Source organism: Manis pentadactyla, unplaced genomic scaffold (assembly GCF_030020395.1).
Source record: "Manis pentadactyla isolate mManPen7 unplaced genomic scaffold, mManPen7.hap1 scaffold_385, whole genome shotgun sequence".
Taxonomy (NCBI): Eukaryota; Metazoa; Chordata; class Mammalia; order Pholidota; family Manidae; genus Manis; species Manis pentadactyla.
In genome coordinates, this window is record NW_026644768.1 from 62,501 (window position 1) to 78,785 (window position 16,285).

Genomic DNA, 16,285 nt, shown 5'->3' on the forward strand with positions numbered 1-16,285 from the left:
GATACTGCGCCTCCTCCTCCTCCTCCAGATCCTGCACCTTCTTCACCTCCTCCTCTTCCTCCTTCTCCTACGGATGTTTGTCCTGCTCCTCCAGGTCCTCCTCCTCGTCTTCCTCCACCTCCTCCTCCTCCGGATCCTCCTCTTCCTCCTTCTCCTCCGGATCTTCGTGCTGCTCCTCCAGTTCCTCCTCCTCGTCTTCCTCCACCTCCTCCTCCTCCGGATCCTCCACCTCCTCCTTCTCCTCCTCCTGGGAAAGGAAATTTGAGACGTGAAGAGGAGGAGACGTAGTGTGTGTGCCTGGCTGTAGAGCAGCCAGTGACTGTAAAGACGAAACGCCTTTCTCCCAACCTGCCCTTTTCCTGGACTTAACGTCGTTTCACCAGATCCAGAGGGGGAATCGGCCCAGGGCCTGGAATGCCCTTCCTCCTGGAGCTACTGTAGTTCTGTCCGTGTGACTAAGTTTTCTGCAGTGGGACACGTTCCCCAACCAGGCATAGGCATGAAGTCCTTCTCTGTGCCCTGCCGTGTTCTTCCCTTTTCTAGCTATCTGGGATATTGATAACCTGGGGTCTATTTGAAAGCTGAGTGTTAATGATAAAAAGTTTCTATCAGCAGGGAGACTTGCCCTATTTCTTCACATACACTAATTATTACATAAGAAGTAGATACATTCTTTCGTGTATTAGTTACTAAGGCCTCTTCTACTCCAACTAATGAATCTACTCTGTTAGTGATATGAGTTTTGAGAAGCAAATAATTGGACCTGGTACATATTGAGGAAGCCACTATATTAGAAACTAGTCTGTGTCTTCCCTTGGCTGATGTATAAGCCAAGGGAAGACACAGAGTCACCTCACAGTCACCACAACTATTTCAGTTTCCCGTTTTTCCAGAAAGAGCCAAACATTCTCAATTCAACTATCATGCTTAAATGGTATTTGTGTGTGTGTGTGTGTGTGTGTGTGTGTGTGTGTGTGTGTGTGTGTGTATCCTGCTGGTTTTTTTCTTTCATAAAGGAGCATCACATTTACACGTCTATAATGTGAGACAATGAAAGAAAGGTCTCAATGTCAGAGGCAATCTAAGAAATCAATTCATTTTCTGTATGACTTTACACTCTCATCCCTGCACCTCCAATTTTATGCACTCAAATTTTTTCCTAATTTTTGATTTACCTCTTTGAGCCACACTTTCTTCATTAACCGGAAAAAGTATTGGAAAACGTGTAACATTGTAAAAAATGAAATAAAGGGAAATACAGAATATAAGAAAAATTATACTACTCAATCACTACATCTGTGATACAGTAACCCAGAGCGACATGATGTAGGGAACACAGGTCCTGAGCCACAGAGACAAGGACCTAGTCACAGGAACCTTCTCTTGACCCAGAGATTATCTGATCCCTTGGAAAAACCAGTGCACCCACACCTTTTCTTCCCTCCCACCTTCCTGCCCTTTCTCTCCCATAAGTAGGAATCTTTGCTCCTTTTCTCTTTAGAAGACAGTTTCTAGTTCCCCAGTGCTCAGAGAATATCACTGACACACATCTCTTGACATCCTGGCCACTTTTGGGGAACATACGGTTTCAAGATGTTTCCTTTTTCGTTTGTGCTTCATGGCTCAGGTGCCTTCCTCCCTGGAACTCTGCTGCCAGAGGTTCAAGTGATGACAGCCAAGAAGCAGGCCAGTATATTCAAGAACAGCAGACAACTGAATTGGCTGTCTCCTCACTCACTCTCTGACTGACTGGCCTGGGCCGTGCTTAAGTACAGTACACCAGTAGGGCCATTATGACGTAAGTCAGACAGGGTTCCATCGCGTTCTGACACGTGCATCGGAGCAGACCACTGATGAGGGGGGGGATCCCTTTTACCCAATACAAACTCTACCATCAACTTGAATTTTTATCTTGCACTTCATATCAAAACTTGAGAACCAATAATGTGGATTAAACAAAAGACAATTACTGTATGTATCTAGGGTAACCACATTACTAAATCTCCCCCAGGGTGAGGATAAGGCATTCCCTGACAGAAATAGGCTTAGACCCATGCCTGCCCTATAGAACATGGTTAAGTGTCCTATCTTAGCAGTACCATATAACTATGTACACATGTAAGTTATATGTGAGGTGTATGTGTATATTGGGTTTGCAAACACCTTGTGATTCCATACAGCCCCAACATTTATTGAATTTTCCCCACTGTAGGGGACAGGCATTTCAACAACCCATTGTCTCTTGCAACTCTTTCCCCCGTCACTTCCCCAGAGCCTTCAGGGAAAGAGGAAGCCACTGGCTTTACATCCCATGGCCCTCATTATGAATCCTGTGCTTGTCGAGCATGAACGCTTCATTCCCTGGCATCTGTTCTAGGCCCCAGTCTCCTGGAAATGAAAGGGCTGTGCACAGGGTTTGAACTCCAGTTAGCTCCATTCTACTTCCAACTTCCCACTGACTGCCTCCTCCCTGAGGGGCAGTATGTATTTGCTGCTCTAGAGCCAGGCCATGATCCAGCCAGCTTCAGCCTTCTTTACCTCCAGTAGGTTCTGCCTCACGCTGTTCCCCCCACATGGGCTCGGCCTCTTGGCAGCCGCTAAACGGTAGGCACATTTCCCAAGATATTCTCAGCCTTGTCAGCTTTTGGAAAAACCCAAACCCAAAATTAGATCTTTTACACATACCAAGTTGGTAAAAATTAGATCAACCTATACAAATGATAGTAAGGATATGGGTAAAAAAGAGAACCTTTATGACATAAAATGAAGTATTGACCTATGTAGCTGTTCTGGAGAACAATTAGCCTACATTGTATGAAATTAATGCGTATATCACCTATGAGCCATGATACGGAGTGGTATAAGAGGGCAGATGTTTCCTATCAGCACCTCGTGCTCTTCAGTTTCTTTGATTATTCCCTTTCCCAGAATGAGGTTCATTTTCTATAGATGTGCAGAAGCATCACATGGTGAAATAGCATAGGTTTTGTAGTCAGATAGCTTTGGGTACGATTCCTGTCCCTGCCTCTTAGGATGTGTGAAATTGAGTAAATTACTTCATTTCACTGAACTCTCGTTTCCCTTATTTGGCAGTACTCTTAGAGGACTGACATGGAATAATGTAGGGTGTGTTTAAGACATGTTTAAGTGTCAGCACGAAGATCTTGCACAAGCCCACTCTGCATGCAAGTTAACACAACTGCATAAGATCACAACCTCCTTATTTCTCTTCTAACAGCCTTGGGATATCAAAACCGCCTCTTTACTTCCAGCTCTGACACAGGCTCAATCCTTATCTTTGATATATTCTGGCCTTTTTATTTTTCTATCTTTTCTCCTTTAGTACGCTAAGTTCTCACTTAAGCTACTTTCCTTGGCATTTTGCGTCCTTGTGCTTTTTCCCAGCATTTCTTTCTCCCTTCTCTCTACACCAGAGGCCAGCAATTTCTTTTTTCTGTAAGAGGCCAAATAGCAAATAGGTTAGGCATTGTGGGTCGTATGGTCTCTGTTGCAACTATTCAACTCTGCCATTATTATGGGAAAGCAGCCATAAATAATATCTAAACGAATGAGTGTGGCTGTGTTTCAAAGTTCATATATAAAATGTTACATATAAAAATAGGCAACAGGACAGATTAATCTTGTAGGCTCTAGTTTGCTGACCCTTGATTTATGCTATTAAATCCCAGCCAGTTTTATTTCCTTTGTAGATTCTGAAGAGCAACATTATTACCTATGACAACTGACCTCTTAGAATATGGAAGATTCCAGCCCCTCTGTATCTGTAGATAGCAATCCTAGATGTTAGACAAGAACTTTTCTTACTCAAATTGTTTACCAAACTTAATAAAAATACAACAAACCAGGTAACCCACAAGGCCTGCTCCCTTCTCTCTTTTCAGGACCAGTGTGCTGAGTATTGGGGGAAAAAAATGCAAAATTGGAAACTCAGCTGTACTCGGGAGAGAGATCCTGTACATGATGCTGACGGAAAAACATGTAAGAATAAGTGCCTCATGTGTCAACAGATACTATAAGTACCTCTTTCAACTGGCAAGTCTAAAAGATAGCTACACGGTACTCCTGAATGAACGGCTATTTCTCATCTGCTTGTGGCTCCCTCCATGAATATTATTCTTTTTGTTAATTCCCAAATATTGTCTCTTTCTCTTACATCCCCTAAGTTAAAATGAACCCTAGCAAGGACAGTTAATAAGTGGTTGATTCCTACTCTATTGTCTATCATATTGCTGTGACCTGTAAGTGCTAGATAGTAGATAATTGCTCTTTATGCCTTGAACAAATCCTAGGGAGAGTTGAAGATGATCATTTGGAATAGTTGACCAGAATAGTTTTAGAGGGTTGCTTTTGTCAACTGTATGGGACACATTTATTGTATAATCTGGGGTGTGTTCCTTCAATTCATTTTCCCTTGGTGAATGGTGTTCAATTGGAGTGCTTTATGATCCAACTCAACCACTCTTGATTTGCGTTACTGGGACAAGTAACAACCACTGTTGGTGTCATCTGTATATAGAGGTAGTTTCCTAGGTGACCTTGATGAGTACTCACAGTTCTAAAATTTGATGCATATATCACAATGCTATTAATGGTGGCATTTAATTCACGTGCATTGAGTAAGCATTTAATGCTTCTCCACAAACACGCACACACTCATCACCTCTCTCCTTGTAAAAACCTACAATCTAGTAGTAGTATAGCTCATGTGAGAAAATCTAACCAATCCAAGTGCTGCATTTTACACATGTGAGAAACTGAAGTTTTTTTTTCAGTTCAAGGTCTCATGAAGGAGTGAACTTCCGAGCGAACCTAGAATCCAGTTATGAATGCTAGCCTGGTATTCATTCACGTTATAAAAAATTCTTTAATAGAAGTAAGATAGCACAGTAGGGCAGTGCTAGGCTTTTAACATCACATGGCTATGTCAGCTCCATGTTTTTGGACAGGTTTTTTCACTTCCCTAGACTTCAGTCTCCTCATTTTTATAATGAGGGTAGGGGCAACAATAATCGTGTTAGCCACATTTTGTTTCTCTTGAAACAGAGCATGGAGCCGGTAGCTTCAGAGGAGGGGCTGGGCCCACTGCCTCCTTCCAGTGTGGAGCACATCAGTATCCACTCAGGAACCCCTTCAGTTGAGCCCTTCCAAATGTGCCCCCGTGCAGCCATGCCATGAGGGCCCTGACACCAGACACCCTGACTCACACACTCCAGCCTTCAGTAAGCTAGCCCAAACTACCAGGCGCACACAGTCTACCTAGGGACCTTCCTTACCCAAGGCCGATCCTTCAAGACTGGGAGACGTAGCTCTTTCTCCTAACTGATAGAGTCAAGCACAGAAAGTCAAACGAAATGAGGAGACAGAGGGATATACTTAAACAAAACAACATGACAAAACTAAGGAAAAGAACCAAATGAAACAAGAGTTAAGCAATCTATCAGACAAAGGTTCAAGTTAATGATTATGAAGAAACTCACCAGACTTGAGAGAAGAGTGGAGGAACTCAGTGACAACCTCTACAGAGAGAGAGAGAAAATCGAAAACAAACCAATCAGAGATGAAGAATGCAACAAGCACAATAAAAAAATGACAAATACATGAGCGGGAATCAGCAGCAGACTGGAGGGTCCCGAAGAGCAGGTCAGCACCTTGGAAGGCAGTGATAGGAAGTACTCAAGCTGAACAGAAATAAGAAAGAAAAAAAGGAAATGAGGATAAGTGAAGAGAGCTTTGGGACAATATCAAACATCTAAACATTTGCATTATAAGAGTCCCATAAGAAAAGAGTAAAAGGAGTAGAAAACTTATTGGAAGAAATAATAGCTGAAAACTTCCCTAAACCAGAGAAAGGAACAGACATCCAGGTGTAGGTAGCAGAGAGAGCCCTAATCAAGCTAACCCCAGGTAGGCCCACACCAGGACACATCATGATTGAAGTATCAAAGATCAGAAAATATGAGAAAATCTTAAAAACAGCAAAAGAAAAGCAACGGGTTACATACAGGGGAAACCCCATAAGACAATTAGCTGATTTCCCAGCAGAAACTCTAGGAGAGTGGCACGATATATTCAAAGTTCTGAAAGAGAAAAACCTACAACCAAGAATACTCCACCCAGCAAGGTTATCATTCAGGATGGAAGGGGAGATAAAGAGCTTCACAGATCAAAATAACTTTAAGAGTTCACCACCACTGAACTGTCCTTACAAGAAATGTTAAAGGGTCTTCTTTAAGAGGAAAACAAGACCCTAACTAGAAGCAAGAAAAATCTGAAAATGAAAATTTCACAGGTAAAAACAAATGTGTATCAGTGATAGTAGATCAGTCCCTTAAAACCTAGTCTGAAGGTCAAGACCAAAGTAATGTAATCAATTACATTTTAAAAGTTAGTTAAGGGAGTCACTAAATAAAAAGGTGTAAAAGAAGGAGGAGGGGGAGTAAAAAATGTATTGTAATAATACATTGGAACTTAAGTAACCATCAACTTACCATTGATTGCTATGTGTGTAGGATATCCTCTAAGAACCCCGTTGTAACCACAAGCCAGAAACCTATAATGGATACACAGAAAATGGAAAAACAAATTTAAATGTAACACTTAAGAAAGTCGCAATACACAAGGGGAGAGCAAGAGAAAAAGAGGGTAAGAGAGGAACAAGACAACCGTGAAACATTTGACAAAATGGCAATAACTACATACCTATCAATAAGTACTCTAAATGTAAATGACTAAATGCCCCAATCAAAATACATAGGGTGACCGAGTGGATAAAAAACAAGACCCATCTGTTTGCTGCCAAAAGAGATTAACTTTAAATCTAAATACTGAAACTGAAGGGATGGAAAAAGATATTCCATGAAAATAGGAAAAAGAAAAAAGCTGCAGTAGCTATACTTCTGTCAGACAAGATAGACTTTAAAACAAGGGCTGCAACAAGAGACAAAGAAGCTACATGACATAGTGATTAAGGGCACAATCCAGCAGGAAGCTGTAACAATTATAACTATTTATGCACCCAACAGTGGAGCTCCTGAGTATATGAAGCAAATATTAACAGACATAAAAGGAGAGATTGACAGTAAAATAATAATAGTATAGGACTTTAATGCCCCACTTACATAATGTGGATAGGTCATTCAGACAGAAAACCAATAACTAAACAGTGGATTTGAGTGACAGATGACATGCAACTGTATTCAAATATATTAAGAATGTTACATACAAAAACAGTAGAATATACATTCTTTTCAAGAGCACATGGACAAAAATGTACAATTAAAAAAACACAGAAACAGACTCGTAAACAAAGAGAATGGACATTCGGTTACCGTAGGAGTAAGGGGATGGCTGAAACAGGCGGAGGGGATAAAGCGGTACAAACCTCAAACCATAGAATAATTCAGTCATAGGCTTGGAAGTACAGCATAGGGAATAAAGTTCCTAATATTGTAAAATTTTTATGTGGTGACCAATGGTAACTACACTTATCATGGTGAGCATTTAATAATGTATATAATTGATAAATAACTAAGTCATTTATCTGAAACCAATATAATATAATATTATATATAAGCTGTATGTCAATAAAAAATGTTTGAAAAAGAAGAATTTAGCAAGCTCAAGAAACAGAAAGGATTGCCGTAGAGGAAGTGGGGACAGGGATGAGGGTGAAACAGGTGAAGGGGATAAAGAGGTACAAACTGCTGGTTATAGAAATTAAATAAATCATGGGGAGAGTCAGTATGGTCATACCTTTGTGTGGTGACAGATGGTAACTACACCTATCACGGTGAGCATTTTATAGTGCATATAATTGTTGAATCGTTGCATTGTATACCTGAAACTAACATATATTTATTGTATGTCAACTGTATTTCAATAAAAAAAGAGAAACAAAGGAGGTCATTGTGTCTCAAGATTATTGCATGGGAATTTCAGGAAATGAGTTTGGAAAGATCATATAAGTCTTTTTAGGCCAAGAGAAGAACTTTGAATTTTATTCTTTGTGTGATCAGAGGCCACTGGAGGTTTTTGAGCATAGCCATGACTGTAACTAGAATACCAGCAATCTGAATCATTACGGATACCTTCTTTTCCCAAAGGTACTTGATTAAAAATCCATGACTTTATATTTCTTTGAATCTTCAGGATATATTTTACCACCACTTACCTATTTCTTACATGTGCAAAGGGAGCTCCCTAAAAAGAATATTTATATTTCATATATATATATGCATAACACACACACACATGCATATATATATATTCATGTTACATACAGTCATACACATGCTTGTTTTGGTACCAAGTGAAATATGATCCTAAGATACTTTCTAGATCACCTGCCCTTGAGGAAGGTGATCTAAAAAGTATCTTAGGATCATATTTTGTTTTCCTTTTTAAATCTCTTCCCTTTCTGATAAAGGATTTGTGTCAGTGCTCCTAAGCTTCCATGTGCAGTAAGAATCACCTGTGAGGTTTTATAAAATTCAGATTCACTGACCATCCTGACAGTTTAATTGACATCATCTAGATTGGAACTCAGTAATCTGATTTTTAACAAGGAGTCCAGGTGATTCTGGTGCAGTTGACCCAAGATCCGAATACTGCAAATTGTATACAAAATATTTCTCTTCCAAAGTTTCACTTGGTACCAAAACAAGCATGCGTATGAGTGTATGTAGCATGAATATATACATATGCATGTGTGTGTGTTATATGTATATATATATGAAATATGAATATTCTTTTTAGGGAGTTCCCTTTGCACGTGTAAGAAATAGGTAAGGGGTGGTAAAATATATCCTGAAGATTCAAAGAAATATAAAGTCATGGGATTTCAATCAAAATTGGGCTCCATACTTTAAGAAATAATATAATGGGTTGACCTACAAATGAAGGAACTAGAATGGTGAGTTCCTTGTATGTATGGAAGTACAGCATAGGGAATAAAGCTCCTGATATCGTAAAATGTTTGTGTGGTGACCAATGGTAACTACACTTAGCAGGGTGAGGGGTAAGTGTTCCGCTGGAGTTCCAAAACCACAGCTTCTGATGGAAAGTGAGAGAGCTGTGGGAAGCTGGACCTGGAGACCCAAAACTTGCCTTCAAATGTCTGAAGCCTTAATGCCTGGAGGTCATGGATTCAGCAGGCTTGTTCTGTGTTGGCCTGAAAGTGTGAAATAAGACAAAAGGATGGACGTTATAGGGAGATAAATTTGGACACAAATAAAGGAGACTCTGAAATTGCTTGAGTTGATTTCCTTAGAGTATCTACCTGTGATGAGGGATCTTCTTAATAATAACTGAGCTGCCTGTCCATCTTGGGGCTATGCAGAGCGATTCTCTGTGAAGGAAGTGGCTTATTGCCCACACCCTCCGAAGCTCCTTCTGAACCTGAGTATATGTAAACAAGATGACTATTGGCTCTTTTCTCTTCTAGGCAAATAGAAGCAAAGGAAAAAAAATAAGCATCCCGGCAACAGATCAAATGGGACTGAAGCAACTCAGGAAAGGTGAGTCATTACCTTAATTTGGCAAGAATGGTCTTCCTGTAAGTCAACACTTATCTATCAAATATATGGAAAGAGGTGTCAGTGTTGCCAACCCGTGATCTTGCCCTTAGTAGGTGGGAAGCCATCATTCACGTGAATATCACTGGTAACTTGCTCAGTATAGAAATTTAACGCCAAATGGAAAGCTTCCACTCTAACACTTTACAAAGCACTTTAAAAAATAGTAGTTTGTTTAAGTCTCTGAGCCTGCTCGAATACTTTTTCTGACCTTATATTATAGATGGGGAAAATGAGATTCAGCTGCTACAACAAATCACTACCAAAAGTGGGGTTAAAACAGCACAAACTTATTACCATATGTCGCTGGGTTCAGAAGTCCTGAATGGATCTGTGTTGAGACCAAGATGTCAGTAGGGCTGTATTCTTTGGTGGAGGCTCTGGAGGAGGGTCTTCTTGGCCTTTTTCTAACTGCTAGATGCTGCCTGTAATCCTTGGCTTGTGGCTGTCTTTGAAGTCAGCTTGGGGAGATGGAATCGTTTTTATGCTGCATCGTTCTGACACTTATTTTCTTGCCTCCCTCTTTCACTCATAAGAACCATTGTAATTACTTTGGGTCTCCCTAGATGACTTAGGACAATCTCTCCATTTTAGAGTCAGCTGATTAGCCATCTTAATTCCATCTTCAACCTCAATTCCTCCTTGCCATATAAGGCAACATGTTTACAGTTTCCAGGAATTTGAATGTGGACATCTTTGTGGGTCATTAAACTGCCTCCAAAGCAAGGTTAAGTGGTTGCCTCACTTGAGTCAAAATCTTCAGATGTTTAAGCCAAATCAAGTAACTCTGTGAAAACAGCCATTTCCTATATAACCTTGCCTTCTTTTCAGGATATATGTGATGAGTTTAGAAGCCAAATGAAAAATGGTCGACTTATCTGCACCCGAGAAAGTGACTCTGTCCATGGTCCAGACTGCAGGACATGTGGCAATAAGTGCACTATGTGTAAGGAACAGCTGTGAGTAGTTTCCAAAAATGGCCCTTGAATTGTGAGTCTTAAAGTAGTAATAATCATTTCTCATCAGTTTGAGAAAACAACACGTTTTTAAAGCAGATCTAGTAACTGATGAGTGTCTGTTCCCTTTGGTAGCATTGTTTCTTTACACTTTTTTCTTCAAGGGAAAGAGAAGCAGCCGAAAGAAAAAAGAAAGACAAGGAGAACACGGGAAGCACAGGAGAGAAGAACAACGAAAAGCAGGTTTTGACGGGTGCGTGTTTGACAGGTGATACTTAGATCTGGACGGCTGGTCATAAAGTTAATTCATTCAACAGATACTTACGGAGTCTGTTCCAGTCATTGTGGACACAGCGGTAAACAAGAGAGGCCCGGCCTGATGTGATAGAGGCAGCACGCTCTTCAGCGTCCCGAGAGGGACCCTCCTTCAGTCCCCATGTGTCCGTGCGCCCCGTGACGACGGTCAAATTGTCGTTGCTACGAAGTGAATTTCTTTTCTGAAGTGTTAAAACATATCATCAAGCAATTAGATACCAAAATTAAAAAAAAGAATGTATCAAAAACTTAACCTAGATGATAAGTTCTTGAGTTGGCATTCCATTGCCGCCTTGTGTTCATTTTGGGGCTTTAAAAATAATGTCCAATGCTTTACAACACTAATAGATAGAATATGACGCACCATAATCTTTTCTAATCCGTCCCTGGACTCCAGTTAAACAAGTGAATTAGAGAAATTTCCCCAGAAAGGTCTTCCCATAATAAGCCACCTTTTCATTAGGTCCATACTGACCAAAATAGATAAAAAATTAATAATAATTATCATTAAAAGAAAATGAATCTGATAAACATTTTGGTAGGTGAACAGCTTTGAGAAAAAACTTTATTGTACAACTCCAAATGATCTCTCCAGGCTAATCTGGATCAAATTTTTTCACTTAAAAAAATCTGTTTTTAGAAATTTCAAACAAAAAAAATACTCCCTATATATGTGTAAGTAAGTCCTTCTTATTTTTCAGGGAACAAAAAGGCAGCTCTATCTTCTTACAAATGTATAGGAATTTTATTCTCTGCCAGGTAAAAGCAAAGAAGACAAGAAGGATAGCCTGGTTGTTAGCAGATTTCTGATCACAATCCAGCATTGACGTTAATTGCTTAATCTCTCTGAGACTTATGTTTTCCCATTTGCAAAAGGGGATAATGAGTGTTTATCTTAGAGGTTTTTTAAAATAACAACCAAAGGAAATCCATTAGAGACACAACACAGTGACTGTTAAAAGACAAACTTGATAAAGAAACATTTTTTTTAATTTTCATTCTTGAGGAACAAAGCTGAAAGTGTGTTGACATGTTTGTGTCAGCTAAAAGAGCATCCCTTTAATTCATTCCAGAGCTTTTTATGTGTGGAACAATGATCAAAAATGTAGGGAGACGGATTTGGTGCTCAGCTTAGTGAACATCGTCTAAATATTGTGCAGACTGCCTTAGATGGTAGTAAAATTCTATGGGGGCAAGACAATTATTTGCCTGGGATTCTATGCAGAGGATTCCCACTTCCTAAGCAGATATTGAATTAGGGTGCCTTTAAAACGTATTCATCTCTAAGATGTAATTTTCCCTAGGTTTTTATTTTCCCCTCAAGTGTCTGAGTTTGTATCTAACCAAGCAATTTTATATTCAGTTGTAACGATCAGATTATCATAGTAACATCTTATTTTTTTTCACTCCTACCTGCAGGATCAGTGCCATGAATTCCGGGACATGGTGAGAAACTGAAAGCTGGTGTGCACTGCAGACTATGATCCTGTTCGAGGTCCATATGACAAGATGCACCCCAACAAGTGTGCCACGTGTCAGAGCATGTTGTACTTGTACGTGAAGAGGTTTATGGCTTCGTTTGATATGTTGTGCCTGTTTGCAAAAAAACACTTCCTCTTAATCGAAAATTACGCACTTGACATCACACATTCAAAATAGAACAATTGCTCTTCAATTTAGAAGTTGGCAGTGACTTTGCAAAGCACTTTCAAAAGAAATTTTTATTTTGATGATGAAAAACAATGATGGTTGGAGCACCTGGGAAAGAGATCGCAAGCTATTGTACAGTGATAGAATCAGGACATGCAAAGGGGAAGCTTATGAACTAAGGAGCATGGGACAGGCCAGTTCACTTCACAGTGTCTCCGTTCCTCCTGTATATAAAGGACATGGTTGCTATACAGGACAGTTTTCGTAGGGATGCAAGGAGATAGCATTTTAAAAAATGTTTCCAAGCCTTCACGTCCTATAACTATATAGAAAACAATCAATACTGGAGAATTTAGTTATAATTTAATAGGAAAAATAAAAAGAAATGGAACAACTCTCTATATGACAGCCATAAGTTTGATCAAGGAAAAAAGAAATCGGTCTTATAGGTTCATACAATTTTGTATGACAGTATAGTCACTGAATTTACGACAGTTGATAGCATTGCCAGGAAAGTATTAATGAAAATTGCAACAGTCAGTACTCATTAGTATAAAGAGCATTTTAGATAATTTTTGGATATGAGAAAATTGTGTTAGATTTGCTAATGTTTAGAATTGGAGAAATACTTGGTTAAACAAATTCAATAGTAACCCTAGAAAAAAATTCCCTATGCTTTTTTTATTCTGCAGTGAGCGAGAAGTTAACAAAAGAAAAAAGAATGAAGAAACATCAAGTGCCAAGCCCTCAAAGTATGCAAAGGTTATTTCTTAGAAGCTACGAAGATAACTGTTTTACTGCTCATCCTCAGAATCTTGAATGCTACTCCAGTTTTAGGATAATAAAGATGCCAGTCTTTTGCTTCAAAGAAAATTCATTTTGCCAATATTGTCACTTTGGGATACAATAAGATTTTTTTTTTCTGGATTTGACTCTAATTGTGTTTCTCAGTTTTGTAGAGAATTCTCCTCCTGTGTGTGTCAATCATCGTTTTAGTCTCTCCTCGGAAGCAATGTGAGTTGACAAATAGTAAAATTCTTTACCAGCGCAAGTGCATGCTTGCTTATCTCTGACACTATACGTGGAGTGAGGCTTCAGGTGGCTTGGTGACGTTGATTTTAATGATTCAGGTAATAAATTAAACCAAAGCATGCACTGTAGCTTCTTTCCTTGATGTCTTTTTCTGTTTTCTACAGATGGTTTTCTCAGTGTCAGTGAATCGATAGTGTGTGTGCATGATGCTGCCTTTCCTGTCTGCTTTTCAAGACTGCAAAGAACATGTCTGTATTCAGTCCTTAATAATGATTATCACATTTATAGAGTTAGGTTCTTGTGGATTGCCCTTTGGTCAAGAGTGCACCCCACATGGAGAACGAGGGAAATGAAGGATGGGAGGGAGCGGCGAGGGAGATGAGGAGCTCTGTGACGTGCTGTTTGGTGTTTCCTTGCATTTCTAGGACCTGTGCAGAAAGGTTCAGGGTGAGGCGGAGGGTGGAACCTCGAAGATCTCTTCACCAACTTTCATGTATATCATACAGTATTATTAGCTATAATCACCAGGCTGTATATTAGGTCCCCAGAACTTATTAATCTTGTAACTGAAAGTTTGTATCCTTTGATCAGTGCCTCCCCATTTTCCCCATTTTGTTCTCCCCCCCATCCCCCCCCAGTAACCACCAGTCTGCTCTGTTTCTCTGAGTTTGGCTTTTTTAGATTCTACATATAAGTGATAGTATGCAGTATTTTTCTTTCTTTGTTGACATTTCGTTTAGCATAATGCCCTCAAGGTTCATCCAAGTTGTTTCAAATGGTAGGATTTCCTTCTTTCTCATGGCTCAATAATCTATGGTGTATATATGTGTGTGAAGTCTTATTTATTCATTCATCCTCTGATGGACATTTAGACATTCAGCTTGTTTTCATATCTTGACTATTGTGAATAATAACATCTGTTTTAAAAAAAAATTTTACTGAAGTATAATAGTCACATATAGAAAAAGTACACATAGAATAAATGTACAGCTAAATGAAATGTCATAAAGTGATCACACCTGTGGTGTTAGCACTGAGGTCAAGAAATAAGCCATCACCAGCGGGCCAGAAAGAAGCCCCGTCCTGCCGCCTCCCGATGTGAGTCTGGTTTTGAGCTGAGCTCTCTTGAAGGGGGAGAGGAGGGCCGCATTCCTTATTCACTTGGATCCATTCAGCCATCCATTTTTGCATTCCCTTCTTTATTATTTATTTTGCTCTTTTTTTTCTTGAGGTTAATTTTCTTATTATTTGCTAGCTTCTGGACATGGAAGTTTAGATCACTGACTTACAACACTTTCTTCTTTTCCTATTATGTAGTTAGAACTTTCCCTTCAATGCTGCTTAGCTGCTGTGATTTGATAGTTTACTACCATTCAGTCCAAACATTTCTACAGTCCATGGTGATCACTTTGAGACATGAGTTATTCAGAAGTGTGTTGCTTATTTCTGAATGTCAAGAAACTTTGTAAGCTGTCATATTTATTAGTAGTATGATTGCACTGTGAACATAAAACTTATATTTTGATGCTCAGTTCTTTGAACTTTATTGACGTTTGCCTAACAGCTCAGGATATGGTCTATTTTGGTAAGTTTCATGTGCACTTGAAAAGAATGTGAAGTCTGCAGTTGCTGGTTACTGAGGTCTATAAATAGCATTTAGGTTCAAACTGGTTAGTTTTGTTTTTCAGATATTCGAGGTCTTGATTTTTTTCTTTATGCTCTCAATTACTGAAGGAAGTATGTTAATATTTCCATTTATATTTGCAAATTTGCATATTTCTGCTTTTAGTCACTCGATTTTTGCCTCATATTTTAAAACTACATCTTAGGTTTATACATGTTTGGGATTATTATTAATGAATCTCTTATTTTTTTTTTTTAAATAATTATTTTTTATTGAAGGGTAGTTGACGCACAGTATTACATTACATTAGTTTCAAGTGTACAACACAGTGGTGGAACATTTATATACATAATTATAAGTTCCAGCTATCACCCTACCAAGCTGTTACAATATCTTGACTATATTCCTTAGGCTATACATTACATCCCGGTTACTTATTTATTTTAACATTGGAAGTCTGTCCTTTTTTTTTGTTTTTGTTTTTTTGTGAGGGCATCTCTCATATTTATTGATCAAATGGTTGTTAATGACAATAAAATTCTGTATAGGGGAGTCAATGCTCAATGCACTATCATTAATCCACCCCAAGCCTAATTTTCGTCAGTCTCCAATCTTCTGAGGCATAACAAACAAGTTCTTACATGTAGAACAAATTCTTACATAATGAATAAGTTACATAGTGAACAGTACAAGGGCAGTCATCACAGAAACTTTTGGTTTTGCTCATGCATCATGAACTATAAACAGTCAGTTCAAATATGAATACTCATTTGGTTTTTATACTTGATTTATATGTGGATACCACATTTCTCTCTTTATTATTATTATTTTTAATAAAATGCTGAAGTGGTAGGTAGATACAAGATAAAGGTAGAAAACATAGTTTAGTATTGTAAGAGAGTAAATGTAGATGATCAGGTGTGTGCCTGTAGACTATGTGTTAATCCAAGCTAGACAAGGGCCATAAAACATCCACGTATGCAGAAGATTTCTCTCAGAACAGGGGGGGTGAGGTTCTAAGCCTCACCTCTGTTGATCCCCAATTTCTCACCTGATGGCCCCCCTGCGACTGTGCCTGTCTTAGGTTGTTCCTCCCTTGAGGAATCTTAGCCGTC

General features: G+C 39.1%; 1 long non-coding RNA gene across 1 annotated transcript; it reads left to right on the forward strand.

Moving 5' to 3' along the window:
* The first annotated feature begins 1,426 nt into the window (after positions 1-1,426).
* On the forward strand, positions 1,427-14,163 carry LOC130682376 (uncharacterized). The gene is made up of 7 exons (XR_008995592.1): positions 1,427-1,798; positions 3,903-3,999; positions 9,464-9,536; positions 10,425-10,552; positions 10,714-10,802; positions 12,284-12,417; positions 13,207-14,163. It is a non-coding gene; the product is annotated as an uncharacterized LOC130682376 (long non-coding RNA).
* Positions 14,164-16,285: the final 2,122 nt, after the last annotated feature.